Source organism: Saccopteryx bilineata, chromosome 2 (assembly GCF_036850765.1).
Source record: "Saccopteryx bilineata isolate mSacBil1 chromosome 2, mSacBil1_pri_phased_curated, whole genome shotgun sequence".
Taxonomy (NCBI): Eukaryota; Metazoa; Chordata; class Mammalia; order Chiroptera; family Emballonuridae; genus Saccopteryx; species Saccopteryx bilineata.
Window position 1 is genome coordinate 154,207,985 of NC_089491.1, and position 15,919 is coordinate 154,223,903.

Consider the following 15,919-nt stretch of genomic DNA (forward strand, 5'->3'; position numbering starts at 1 on the left):
CACAGAATGAATGGCAAGGAAGGCTCTTGGCTTATTGGACATTTTGCCCAGAACTTAGCCTTTTACTGATTCACCCTTTACTTCTAATACACCCCTGATTTTCAGAACCAGTAAAAACTTCTTTGGGACTCCTATTTTATATGAATTAAATGAGTATTTATTAAATCACCATCGTGGACTGAATGTTAAGAAAGTTAATGTTGGCATTTAATGAGCAACTATTATATGAGATGAGTTTTGCATACATTATTTTACTGGATCTCCTCAAAAACCCATTTACAGGTGATGAAACCCAAACCCAATGAAGTTAAGCCACAGTGTGGCAGAGCTGGAATTCAAGACTAGTTCTATGTGTCTTCCATGAGCCTTGAACTTTTAGATATCACATTTTTAACATTGTAGCATAACGGATCCTTTATAGGAAGCAGGAGGCTTGGTCATAGGACACATGCATGTCTATTTTAGTTAAATATACTTTCAAACAGTCTTTTCATAGTCCTTAAACCAATTTTTACTCCCACCAGCAGTGTATGAGCATTCCAATTTCTCCTTATCCTTGCAAATATATGGCATTGTCTGTCTTTTTGTTTTTATGGAGATGTAACTGACATATGGCATTATATTTGCTTCAGGTATATAACACAATGATTCAATATTTTTATATATTATTAATTGATTACCATAATAAGTCTAGTTAACATCCATCACCGTATATAGTTATCTATTTTTGTTCCTGGGATCATCTCTCTAGAGAATGCATAGACATTTTAAAAAACATTGAATGAATACATGATGGGGAGACATGAAAAGAAGCCCAAAGCCAGCTCTTATGTGTTTCGCAAGAGTAAAATCACCTTCTATAATAAGGTCAGGAGAGTTTTTTAAATGCAAATAACATGAACATAGGATATGAGAAATTGCAGAAACACAGCTGATATGCGGACAAGCTGCTATTTGAAACACTGAGGGACATTTTGTTAAAGTATTAAAGAATACATTTTTCAGAAGCAAATATATTTAATGAAGCTGTAATTCCATTAAGTGGAATATGAAGAACCAATATTTTAGAGCAAACCTGACAGAAGACTAACACTTCCATGTAGTTGACGTAATTTTTTACTTTTTTCCATGATAATATTAATGTGCCAGTTCACAATAAGAATAACTGTATCCCCTAATGCTAATGGGAATGTGTAATTCTGAAAGAGGCATAGATCATCCAAATTAGAAATAAGGTTTATGGTGTTGAGATAATGGCCTTTGGTTTAGTAATTTGGAATAAGACCATTTATAATGGGAACAGAAACCTGACCCTGGCTGGCTTCTGGCTCGGTCTGTTAACCCACAAAGCTAATTCACCTTCCAAGAACAGGGCAGCTCTAGAGCCTGGGCCAGCCCAAGGCAAGACCATGAAGGAAGGTGGTCATGCTGTTGAGTCTTCCTGCCCTTTGGAGCTACACTCCCACATCTTGATGTTCTCTCTCACCTGTTCTGTAAGTGGCTCAAGTCCTCAGGGAATCCATGAGTTTGTATCCCAGGCAGAAAGGCGCCTACTGCTGAATCCTCTCTTCCACTCCACGCAGACTCCTCACGCAGAAGTGCTGCTTCCACGTAGTTAGGAGAAGAATGGACTCCGTGTAGGACCACGAGGAAGAGTGAGGAGTTTGTTGACTTATCCAAAACAGCCAGCCTAGGGGAAAGGGGCTGTGAGTGGGTAAAAATCCACCCATGCTTCACCCACTTATGCCCTGCCCTTTTCTTTTATTTAAAGTTAAATTTAATGCTGAGGCCGCCAGCTCAAATCCCCGGGCTTGCCCAGTGAAGGCACATATAAAGTTAAATTTATTGGGATGACATTGGTGAATAAAATTATATAGGTTTCAAATCTACAATTCTATGATTCATCATCTGTATATTGCATTGTGTGCCCATGGCCCAAAGCCAAATCTTCTTCTGTCACCATATATTTGATCCCTTCTACCCTTTACTAATTCCCCACCCCCTCCCTGTCCTTTTCATTGTTTAGAAGTGCCATTGCTCCTACTGTGTACACTATGGGGACTGTGTCAGCTCAGAGGGACCTTTATGTAATTCACCCGCCCAAAGGAAGTCTCTTTTTCTGTTTTACACAAATGCCATGCAGCTAGTGTGGCTCTACTTAAATTAATTATTACTGCAGTGACGTAGATCTTTAAAGCTTTAATTTCAAAGTTCCCTTATATAGTCAATATATTATCTCACTTGAAAATTACAGAAGCTAAGCAACTTAAAATGGATCAGGGACCATTAATCTTTATGGTGCAGATGAGGAGGTTGAAGTTCAGATTATTTTCTATGATGCTAGATCTTTATCTAGAACCATGTGCTTGTGACTTTATATCCATTGTCCTTTCTACCACTTCTTTGTTGGAACTGTGAATGATTAATAATAATTTAAAATTTTTTTATTATGAAAATGTGCATACATGTATGAAAATACAGAGGATAAAATAACGAACTCTCATATATCTATTATCTAAATTCAACAGTGACTAGATTTGGCCACATTTATAAGTAAATCTTAGGTGTCATGTCTTTTTAACCTTTCACAGTATTTCAGTTTTTACATCTTTAAAAAACTGGCCATCTTCTTGTATAGCCAGAGTGCCATTATCAACCTAACAAAATTCATACTGATTCCTTGGTATCATCTAAGCCAGTTTATATTCAAATCCCCCTATTTGTTTATAAGGGGGATCTTTATAAGGATATGGCAAATCAGGAACCTGAAAAGTTTTACTCCATCTTTTACCCATTCTCTCTGTTATTTTTCAACATGTGCACTGTTGCCTTCTCTATCATTTGAAAACCTACTGAAATATTTACCACCTTTAAACACATACACACACACACACACACGTATTTACTTTCAGTTACTGTCCTATGACTCTCTTTATCTTCTCAACCAAGCTCTGCAAAACAAAAAAATAGCTTGTACTTATGCATTTATTAATGTATTCATGCAAAAACATTAATTAACTACTAGGTCCTAAGTCTGTGGAAGAATTTAAGAGAACAGAACCAAAAGTTAATTTTTATTACTTTGAAGTTTTCTGTTATTCTTTTGTAATTTCTACCACCTGTCTTTCCCTGTCCCTTCCTCTTCTGCACCTCTCCCTGAACAACCAGTGATGTGCTTTCTGTCACTATAGGTATGTTTGCATTTAAAATTTTTATATAGATAGAGTTATACAGTATGTGCCCCTTTTAGGTTTGGCTTCTCTTACTTAATATTATTATTTTGAGATTTATCCCCATTGTGTTGAATATATTCCATTATACAGATATACCACAATGTGTTTATTCATTCTTTTTAAATGAACATTTGAGTTGTTTCCAGTTTTCATTTATTACAAATAAAAACACAATGAACACTCTGCGGACAAGTCTTTGTATGGACATATGCTCTTCTTTCTCTTGGGTAAGTATCTACAAATGAAATAGCCAGGCCATGGTATACATTATTTTTCTTCTTTTCCAAGTGAGAGGAGGGGAGATAGAGAGACAGACTCCCACATGTGCCCCGACTGGGATCCACCCAGCAACCCCCATCTAGGGCTGATGCTTTGCCCATCTGGGCATGCTCGCAACCGAGCTATATTTAGTGCCTGAGGTGGAGGCTCCACAGAGCCATCTTCAGCACCCAAAGCCGATGTGCTCGAACTAATCAAGCCATGGCTATGGGAGAGGGAGATAGAGAAAGAGAAGGGGGAGGAGTGAAGAAGCAGGTGGTTGCTTCTCCTGTGTACCCTGACTGGGAATTGAACCTGGGACGTCCACACATTGGGCTGACACACTACCACTGAGCTGACTGGCCAGGGTCTCCTGGTATACATTTTTATTTAAAATTTATTAAACTGTTTCCAAAGTGGTTGTGCCATTTTATATTCCTACTGGCAGTGTATCTGGTTGCGCCATTTCCTTGTGTACACTTAGTATGGTCAGTTTGAAAATTTTTAACCATTCTAGTGGTTGTATACTAGTACCTCATTGTGGTTTTAATTTGTACTTCCCTGATGATTAATGATGTTGAATATTTTTCCATGTGTTAATTTACCACCTGTATATTGTCTTCTGTGAATTGCTTGTTCAAATATTTTGCCTGTTTTAAAAAATTGGGTTATTTTCTTATATTTAGGTGTCAGAGTTCTTTATATATTTTAGATACAAGACCTCTGTCAAATGTGTTTTAGAAACATTTTTACCCAGTCTTTTTGGGAAGATGTTTTGAGGAGAAACAATAACATACCAAGTGTTACATCTAGTAGAGTGCCTTGCATCATGATTATTATTATGAGAAATGTTCTTTGGAAAAAGAAAATTTGTTTGAAGATGATCACTTTTTTTTTGTTTTTGGTATTACCAATGATAATAGGAACTGAAAAAAGTGCAAAGTCCACAATCTTTCAAACACCATCACATGATTTGCATTAAACCCAACTTGTATCCTCCCAAGAAAAGAAAAAAAACATAATACAGATAAAAGGTGATATTAGTGAAAGCAAAGATGTTGCATGCATAAAGTATCTCATTTAAAAAAGCTAGAACTATCTAAAATACATATAGTTTTAGAATACAAAAAGAATTGACACCATTTGAGAGATACACTATCAAAAAAAATTTTAAGTCGATAGGAATGGTGGGACATATGAAGTGGTTAGACCAGGGGTTGGGAACCTATGGCTTGCGAGCCAGATGTGGCTCTTTTGATGGCTGCATCTGGCTTGCAGAAAAATGTTTAAAAATAATAATAACGTTAAAAATATAAAACACTCTCATGTATTACAATCCATTCATTTCCTACCGCTCATGTTCATGGTTGCGGGTGGCTGGAGCCAATCACAGCTGTCCTTCAGGACAACACCAAATTTTTATTGGATAATGCGCAGCGTACACAGGTTGTTTGTTGTATGGCTCTCACAAATTACATTTTAAAATATGTGGCATTCATGGCTCTCTCAGCCAAAATGGTTTCCGACCTCTGGGTTAGACAGTAACATACAATAAAAGCTTTTACAGCTGTTATTTTAAAGTCTGTTCTCAGTCCCCACCCCCGTCTCTCTTTTAAACATAATTCCACTTTTGTCCCCATCATATAGCACAGCATCTGGTATATATCAGATTATCAAAAACTATTTTCTGCATGAATAACAGAAAGTCTAAGCTTGTAGTGCTGCCTTAAGACTGTCACACTCCTGTTTCCCATATATATGTGTAGGGCTAACGGCTGCCGCTGTGGCCATGCAGGTTCTCATTGGATTCAGGCACAAGGTAAAAGAACTCTGGAGCCAGAAAATGATGGGTCATTCCATTTATTAAAGTCTCGAAATGGCGGCTGAGCTAGCAGGCAGGGAAGACCGCTTCCCTTTCTCTCAGGGCTCCCAAGCCGTGACTCTGTCTCCTGTTCCACAACGGGAACTCATTCTCTGGACTCATACTCCAGGCTCACAGAACATCTTCAGCACTCTCCAGCAAAGCAGGCCAGGAGGAAATACTCCTTCTCTGGCAAATCGCCCCTCTCCACGGCAGCAGGCAGTCCGCAATTTGCAATCTGCTGCCCTGAGAGCAAGCACCCGCAGCCTTCCACAGACCACACACACATGGCGCTGCCCCAATACAAGCGAGCAAACCTAAACACACTTGAAACACATTGGTTTGTCCAACATTGTATTTATCAGTTTCTTTGAGGAGAAGGGCCATGTTTGATGCTACCTCTGATTCTCCAACAGCAAGTAGAGCACAAGCGAATCATGTGATGGTGTTTGAAAGATTCTGGACTTTGCACTTCTTTCAGTTCCTATTATCATTGGTAATACCAAAAACAAAACAAAAAAAAGTGAACATCGGCCCTGGCCGGTTGGCTCAGTGATAGAGCGTCGGCCTGGTGTGCGGAAGTCCCGGGTTCGATTCCCGGCCAGGGCACACAGGAGAAGCGCCCATCTGCTGCTTCTCCACCCCTCCCCCTCTCCTTCCTCTCTGTCTCTCTCTTCCCCTCCCGCAGCCAAGGCTCCATTGGAGCAAAGATGGCCCGGGCGCTGGGGATGGCTCCTTGGCCTCTGCCCCAGGCGCTAGAGTGGCTCTGGTCGCAACAGAGCGACGCCCGGAGGGGCAGAGCATCATCCCCTGGTGGGCAGAGCGTCGCCCCCTGGTGGGCGTGCCGGGTGGATCCCGGTTGGGCGCAAGCGGGAGTCTGTCTGACCGTCTCTCCCCGTTTCCAGCTTCAGAAAAATACAAAAAAAAAAATAAAATAAAAGTGAACATCATCTTCAAACAAATTTTCTTTTTCCAAAGAACATTTCTCATAATAATAATCATGATGCAAGGCACTCTGCTAGATGTAACACTTGGTATGTTATTGTTTCTCCTCAAAAACATCTTCCCAAAAAGACTGGGAAAAAATGTTTCTAAAATACATTTGACAGAGGTCTTGTATCTAAAATATATAAAGAACTCTGACACCTAAATATAAGAAAATAACCCAATTTTTTAAAACAGGCAAAATATTTGAACAAGCAATTCACAGAAGACAATATACAGGTGGTAAATTAACACATGGAAAAATATTCAACATCATTAATCATCAGGGAAGTACAAATTAAAACCACAATGAGGTACTAGTATACAACCACTAGAATGGTTAAAAATTTTCAAACTGACCATACTAAGTGTACACAAGGAAATGGCGCAACCAGATACACTGCCAGTAGGAATATAAAATGGCACAACCACTTTGGAAACAGTTTAATAAATTTTAAATAAAAATGTATACCAGGAGACCCTGGCCAGTCAGCTCAGTGGTAGTGTGTCAGCCCAATGTGTGGACGTCCCAGGTTCAATTCCCAGTCAGGGTACACAGGAGAAGCAACCACCTGCTTCTTCACTCCTTCCCCTTCTCTTTCTCTATCTTCCTCTCCCATAGCCATGGCTTGATTAGTTCGAGCACATCGGCTTTGGGTGCTGAAGATGGCTCTGTGGAGCCTCCACCTCAGGCACTAAATATAGCTCGGTTGCGAGCATGCCCAGATGGGCAAAGCATCAGCCCTAGATGGGGGTTGCTGGGTGGATCCCAGTCGGGGCACATGTGGGAGTCTGTCTCTCTATCTCCCCTCCTCTCACTTGGAAAAGAAGAAAAATAATGTATACCATGGCCTGGCTATTTCATTTGTAGATACTTACCCAAGAGAAAGAAGAGCATATGTCCATACAAAGACTTGTCCGCAGTTGTTGGCCTGAGCCATTTTATAACAGCAGTGGTGAATATTGATTTTGGTAACCACTATATTAATAATGATAACCACTATAATAAAAATGCCCCCAAATGTACAGGCTTTTTATTTAGAGCCTAAGTTTCATTATCACATATTAAACAAATAAATAATAACAATAAGGAAACATTATTGTATCTTTGTCCTAGGATTCCTGTTTAGAAGTAAACTCTTTTGACACACCTAGCAAAATAAAGTGATAAACAACTTTAAGTAGCAGGGGTAGCAGCAGCGGCAGCAGCAACAGCAACTTGATAGTTACTAAGGCTCTTGATAAAATGGCAGTGAATCACCCTTCTTAATCTCTGAGCCTGGGGATGTTGTCAGACCACAAAGGTGAGAAAGGAAATCTGAAGATCTCATTCCTGTGCTTAAAACAGTAGTGGTTCACCTCTTACAGGAGTCTATGCTTGGTGAGATTAATGGTTTGGTTCAGGAAAAGCCTGGGATAATGAGAAAACTTCTTTATTCATTGACCTCACTTTGTTTATGGTAAAAGTGCCTTTGGGAATACCACACTGGATGTTTGAAAATTTATCATCTTCCTTTGTTGTTATTTCTAGATATTACTTATGCGTATGGGTGTTTATTTTTCTTCAGTGGCCTCTGAATAGATTTGTGTTTTTATAATCTGTGCCGCTTAATAATTGCAACCACAAGCAATTTGTAAAAGTGTTTGCTGCGTGCTTATCTAAGTTCTACAGCAATGGCTATCAATCTTGGGAGGATAGGAACCACCGGAGGAATGTGATAAAAATTTCAGATCCTCGGGCCAACCATTTTAGACTGTGGTTCCATAGGTCTGGAATGAGGTTATTAATCAGTATATTTATTAAGATTTTCTGCTTGATTAGCCTTTTAATTATAGATTCTTGTACTCATTTTTAGTGATTACTCTAGAGATTCCCATATGCATTTCTGACTAATTATAAAACATCTTCTTTAAGTTTTACCCAAACAGTGAAACAGCTTAGACTAGTTCATTTTACTTACCTCTCTTCCCACACTTTGTGAGACTTTATTATTGTTATTTTAAAGAAGTAAATTTTATTTTATAGTGACTTTTCACTCCTCTCCATTTCTTTCTGCATCGCTAGCTTCCATGGTGGTGTTTCCCCATTCCCTGAAGAATTTCCTTTAGAAGACCTTACAGTGTCAGGCTGCTGGTGACAAATTCTCTGAGCTTTTACTTGTCTGCAAACATTTTTATTTCACTTTAAATATTTGAAGGATATATTTACTGAATATAGTATTTTAAGTAGGCAGTTTTGTTTTGTTTTTTGTTTGTTTTTTTCTTTACAGGGACAGAGAAAGAGGGATAGATAGGGACAGACAGACAGGAACGGAGAGATGAGAAGCATCAATCATCAGTTTTTCGTTGGGACACCTTAGTTGTTCATTGATTGCTTTCTCATATGTGCCTTGACCGTGGGCCTTCAGCAGACCAAGTAACCCCTTGCTTGAGCCAGCGACCTTGGGTCTAAGCTGGTGAGCATTTTTTATTTTGTTCAAACCAGATGAGCCCGCGCTCAAGCTGGCAACCTCAGGGCCTCGAACCTGGGTCCTCGGCATCCCAGTCCAATGCTCTATCCACTGCGCCACCACCTGGTCAGGCTTAAGTAGGCAGTTTTTAAAAAAATTCTACCCACCCTTTCCCAACCCCAGCACAGGAAAGATCTTATTTCATTGTGCTCTGGCTTCTGATTTCCTTTGAAAATTCAGCTGTCAACATAATTGTTTCCTGCTTCTGTGGCTGCTTTTTAAGATTTTATTTCCCCATTGTTTGTATTTGGACTTCTATATTTTAATCAAGATGATTTTCTTTGTTTTTATCTTGCCTCATGTTTATTGAACGCCCTGAATCTACAGTTCAGTTTTAAAAAATACGTAAGTATTATCTCAGTATTTCTTCTGCCCCAATTTTTCTCTCCTCTTTTCAGAGCTCCAAATGCACACAGTAAGCCTTTGACTGTTTCCTTGTGTTTCGGACATTCTGTTCTTGTTCTTGTCATTCTTTTCTTTCTGTGTTTCTGTTTACTATATAATATATTCTGGATATAATATATTGACTTGTTTTTAAGCTCACTGACTTTGTATTCTGCTGTGTCCAGGCCTCTTTTAAGCACATACAATCAGTTTTAAATTTTAGATATTGAATATTTTTTGTCCTCAAATGACTACTTCATTTTTGTATGGAATCTTTTACTTTGTTGAATTTTTCTGTGTTTTCATCCATTTTGCCCATACTTTCCTATATATGATATTTCTTTCAACATTTTAAAGTTGATTATTCTGTAATCTGTCTACTAAGTCCAACATCTGTATTATTTCTGAACTAGTAATTTATTGTTTGTTTTTCTTTTGCTTATCAGTCACATTTTCCTGCATTTTTACTTGTCTATTCATATTTGACTGTCTGCTGGCCATTGTGTTTAAAAGTCCAGTAAAGGCTCTGCATGCTGTTTCCACCAGAGGGTTTCCATGTTCCTTTACTAGGCAGACAGAGTAAGCTATCCTGTGATATCTTTCTTTTCTTTTCTTTTTCTTTGAGAACTCTTGCTTAAAATCCAAAATTCAAAAGAATTGTTGTTGGAATCCATGGGAGTCCGAAAAGACCAGAGTAACAGGCTTTATTGAGAGGAAAACCTGCCGGGCTGGCTCTCAAGGGGAGTCGCTGGACACAGCCTGGGACCTGGGTTTTAGGGTTTGGGGGAGGAGGAGTGAGAAGGGTTGTGGGAATCTTTTAATTGGCTGCTGAACAAAAGATTGTCTTCTATGGAAGTTTGCCAGGACTTCTCGGCTTGTGACGTCAGACACTCCTTTGTGGTTGGTCGTCTGCTTCGAACCCTGAAACAGACTTACTGGTGGGTTAAAGAAATGAAACCTAAGAACTGTGAAGATGCGCCACCCTGATCTGTATTAATATTAAAAATCAAGACCAAGTTAAGTTTTGCCCTTCTTCTCCATGAGTTTGTTCTTGTACCTAGAAACTGAGATGAGAAAGGTTTAAGAAAAATGAGTTTACTTCTCTATCTTGTAATTTCGTATCCATGACTCATGTGGGCTTGTGATTTATATACTGGTGGGTGTTGGGCAAACAAGTATGTTAGGCTTGCTTGCTTGTACTTTTCCTGTTTGTGCATGAGCACAGGGCAGCACCGTGTGTGTATAGTCTATGTAAGGCTGCAGGTGCTTGTCCTCAGGACGGCAGAGTGTAGGTTTCAGATTGCCTGCCGCCATTGGGTGGGGCCACCTTTTGCTATTGTTTGACGGAGATGGGTTTTTTCTCCCAGTTTGTTTGCTCCTCAGCCCTGAGAGAGAGGGGCAGTTTTCCATGCCTGCTTGTTCATCTGCCCATTTAGAGACTCTAATAAACCAAATGAGAGACTCTAATAAACCGCCATCTTTTGGCTCCAGTTTCTCTACTGTCTGCCTGAAGCCAGTGTGAACCTGCCTGGCCACACCACCAGCCTTACAGTGGGTCTCAGTCTCTTTAGCTTGAAAATTTTGCTTTGAAAGTTTTAAGGCTTTACCTTTTTCCTGCACCATGCAAATTCAAACCCTGAGGACTGTCTGTAGCGGGAGTCTAGCTGTGTCACTACAGGCTCCTTCTTTCTGGTGGCATTTCACCTACTGGGAGATAAGTCTGTGGAAGATGTCACTTGACTTTTCTAGCCCAATATCGCCAGGCTACCAACCTTCCATGCTGCCCCAGAACACAGCAAGTGATTAGTAGTAAAAACTAACCTTGCATTTGGAACTCCTCTGATTTTTAATTTGCTGAATCTGTGTGAACATCAAAATCTCTAATAGTTTGACTCTGCTTGGGCCAAACTCAATTGTTGACCTTTTTCCAGTAGCATTTACCTCTTGGCAAGTATCCCGAAGGAAGAAACCAGGTGGTTACGTCAACTCATGTTGGAGTGTCTTTCTCATCCCGAACTTTGGAGTTAATCCAAATCTCACTGCCTCCAGAAAACTCTTAATGTCTTAACAAATTTTTTGTGTGTAATTTGTTTTTTCTTTTGGTTATTACAGTGGGCATGTTGGACCTCTATAACTTGCTACATCTTACCTTACATTTAATAGCGTTGGAGCTGTTGCTTAAAGGCACACAACTTCAATCTCACTATAGTTTGTATCAAATAATGCATACTTGCTTACAATTTATAAATTTTGTTATTAATATATACCTGTGGATTTGGGAGGTAAATATGTTACCAGGTAATGTACAAGAAAAGGAAGGAATGCTTCCAAACTCATTCTACAAAGCCAGCAGTATTCTAATTCTAAAATTGTAAAAAGATATTATAAAAAAATAATTATAAGGCAATATCATTGATGAACTTAGATGCAAATATATATATATGGAACTCATAAAGCATAACATCAAAAACAAACAATCCAATTAAAATATAGGTAGAGGACCTGAATAGACACTTCTCCAAAGAAGACATACAGATGGCCAATAGGCATATGATAAGATGCTCAACATCATTAATCATCAGGGAAATGCAAATTAAAACCACAGTGAAGGAGCACCTCACACCTGTCAGAATTATTAAAAAGACATCTATAACAAGGATTGGCAAGAATGTGGAAAAAAGAGAGCCTCTGGGCACTGTAAATTGGTGCAGCCAATTAAAAATAGAGCTACCATCTGACTCAACTCCACTTCCAGATATTTATTTGAAGAAAACAAAACATTAATTCAAAAACATATGTGCACCCTTATGTTTACTGCCACATTATTTACAATAACCAAGATATAAAGTCAAAGTAGTTATCTATCAATGGATTAAGAGGTGATGTGTATATATAGATATATGTATATGTATGTACACACAGTAGAATATTACTCAGTCATAAAAGAGAATAAAATCTTGCAATGTGCAACAATATGGATGAATTTAGAGGCTACTAGACGAAGTGAAATAAGTCAGAGAAAAACAAATACCATATAGTTTCACTTATATGTGGAATCTAAACAAACAAATAAAACATAACATAACATAAACAGACTCCTAGATACAGAAAACAGGATGGGAAGTGGGGGAATGAGTGAAAAGAAAAAAAAAATTAAAGAAAAAACAAGACATCATCCTAATTTAATCAGATGCAGAGAGTAAAAACTGCTGTTGTCTAAATTCAGTATACCTTTAGTCATAAAAATGTATACATACATTCTGAAATACTCCCTTTGCTTAACTCTCAAAGAGTATCTTGATTGAGTCCTTTGATCTCTGTTCCTTTCTTTTTACCAGGAGCCTTATAAATGCTTATGGGTGCAGATAAAACTTTTGACTTAGGCTTGTTGACATGCTTGCTCTGTGAAGCTGTTCATTTGATTAATATCTCTATGCCCTGACTGCCCTTCTGGGGGCCAGAGCTGCTCTATTTCCTTTGAAATTCCCCAGAGTGCCCTTCACTATATTTTGTTCAGTAAGTGCTATTAATAGACACAATTTACAGACTGTAAATGAACTTCATTTTCCAAAGTCCTAGACTTACCCCAGGCAACCTCTGCAGGCCTTATTTTGTGTTCAGGTCTGAGCACACACCCCAGCACGCAGTGCCAGTAGTGCATTCAGCCTTTCAACACAATTTCATACCCGACTAGAATGAGATTGTCTTTTACAAAAGCCATGACCCATAGCAGTGGCAGCATCTGTCTATTAGTGTCTTGAACACTAAATTGGAATTTTAATGCTAATAATTAAATAGAATAATATCTTACTTGGTCAGAAGCCATTTAATTCTCTCTTGTGAGCTAAAATATTATGATATTTAAGTAGCTATCAAGGCCATGGCAGTAAAAGAAAAATTGTGTTATTACAATGTTTCAAGAAAGGTAAAAGAAGAAATTCAGGTTTGATAAAAATGTTTCTTAAAAACAATGATCATCCTTAAACAGTATTAATGCAAAGTGATCTTGCTACAGAAACACTACCCTAACTTTCTGCTGTTTTTAAGTCAAATAAGTCCTGAAGGAATAATATTGAGTCTGATACCACTATTGCTAATACAGACTTGGGTGGGCTTTTACAGTAGCATGTCAAGGGGGTCTCTCATGCCCCGGGCGCCAAATGGTCTCCAAGACAAACAAGAAAAGCGTAGTAGAAGCGTAGTTAGGGGGAAGGGGGGCGCCAATCAAGTGTCGTGCCCCGGGCGCCAGTTGTGTTTGCTACACCCCTGGGCTTTTAATGGGGTTCAAGGAAAATCTAGAGAAATTCACAAGTGTTATTTAAGCCAAATATCAGTAACTTTTTCTTATAATATTCTTTAGGAATGTTTGATTTGTCTCTCTTTGATTTCCCCTTCTAGTCAGGGGTACCTTTAACCTTTTGAGAAGTGAGTTTTTGTTAACCCTTTGAGTGAGGATGTACATGAACATTCGTACTACTCCAAGGGTTAAATGAAGTGTCTAGCCACTGTGCAAATGCTGAAAAGAAAGAGGAGAAAGGGAGAGAGTAAAAATCTGTGTAATTCTTTTTTTTTTTTAAGTGAGAGGAAGGGAGATAGTGAGACAGACTCCTTCATGCACCCTGACTGGGATCTACCCAGCAACCCCTGTCTGGGGGTAACTCTCTTGTGTGCCCTGACCAGGGATCCAACCCAGGATGTCAAGATGTCTATATTCTAGGCTGAAACTCTATCCACTGAGCCACCAGCCAGAGCTTATGTAACTCTTGATGAATATAATCAACTGATGAATAACCAAGAGTTGGTAGAGGTCAGGGTGGGACATGAAGCAGAACAATGAAGACTTTTTAAGAACATAGTAATAAAGGAGGGATAAATGGTGACAAAAAAAGCTTGACTTTGGGTAGTGAACACACAATACAATATACGGATGAGGTATTATAGAAACCTCTATCATTTTATTAACTAATATCATCCTAATAAGTTCAATAAAAATAAAAAAAAACCACACTAAACCAGGGGCTTTCTCATTGATATCTCATTCAATTGCTTACATCTATCTATCTACCATATTTCCCCATGTATAAGATGCTCCCATGTATAAGACGCACCTTAATTTTGGGACCCAAAATTTGAAAAAAATGTATTCCATACAGTTATTGAACTCAGGTTTTATTTATCATAAAATTCATACAACTCCTCCTCACTGTCAAAACTTCCATCCATTAGCTTGTTTTCATCTGTGTCTGATGACGAATCAATCTTTGTACAATATAATTGCCTCGTCCTCAGTTCCATCTATAGCATTTGAAATGCTACACTTCTACAGCCACTGTATAAATGCTCCCAGTTTTTAAACCCCAAATTTTTCAAATGTACATGGGAAAATATGGTATCTATCTATCTATCGTTTCATCAGTATTTTGATAATAAGGAAACCAAGGAACTTAATTAAGTAGATCAATGTCACAAAGAACCAGAGTTGAAACTCGTATTTTCTGACTGCAAGGTTCATGTAACAGGTCTACCTCTTACACTCACAGAATGGAGACCAAAAAGCAAATCTTGCATTTGTTTTAGTGCGTCGCTTTTTGCCAACACATGTGTCAGATTATGTTTACCAACTGTGATATGGTAACCTTTCTTTATTAATGTTTCCATTTGTTTGACAAGTTTACTTATGTAAAATGCTCTTGACTGATTCAGACAGAACACCTTGGTCTTCTGAGAATGGGGAGGGAAAAGGAAGGGAGGTGAAGGAAGGGGAGGGGAGGGGAGGGAGGGGAGAGGAGGGGGTGGGAAGGAGAGGAAAGGGAGGGGTGGGGAGAAGGGAGGGGTGGGGAGGGGAGGGGAGAGAAGGGGAGGGGAGAGGAGCAGGAATCGGCCTGCTCGGATCAGGTGAATAGCTCTCAGAGTCGTCCAGGACCTCTGAAGTGACTCTGTCGCTCAGGAAAGCAGCAGGAATCCATGAAGCTGGACAAACGAGTCAAGGCCACCCTGGGAGATGCTAGGCCTAAAAGAGAGGAAGGGGGCAAAACATGGCTTGTCCTGAACCCAGGGAAGGGGTTAAGCAGTGTTCCCACCTGAGTGTGCAATCCTTCGTGACAGAGGCCTAGAAGAGGCCATGGTGGTACGGGAGGTGTGGGGTAGGGAAGCAGGGCCCTGGTCCAGGACACAGGGGTCCTTCCTGGGCTCAGGATGTGGCACTGAGAGACGGGCAGAGTGGATGAACCAGGTAGTGGCAGTGAAGCAGCTGGAGTGAGGCCCAGGGGCCACATCTCAGCATGTGTCTGAGCAGAGCCAATCCCGTGGCACAGCACAGAACACCATGGTAGCTGACACCAAGTGGAGATAATATGAATTGTATTGCATTAGGAAGCCATTTAGGCATAGCAGTAATCACGGAAACGAGTGGTGTCTCGTGGAGAAGGCGTCACAGGAGCACAGGGCTGCTCGGGGCCCTGGCGGTTGGAACCACAGGGACACTGCCCGCCCGGTCTGCTCCCACCCCGACGTGTTGGTTCAGAAGTGCCCAAAGGCTCACAATGCAACACAGCCCCAGACAGCGGGACACTGGACACTGGGAGGACAAGCAGCGGTGCGGGCAGGGACTGGGTCCACCTGCCGGTGAGGGGGCCCCAAGTGGTGGGTGATGGTAATCCTCCCGAAACTGTCAGAGGAACGTACACTGT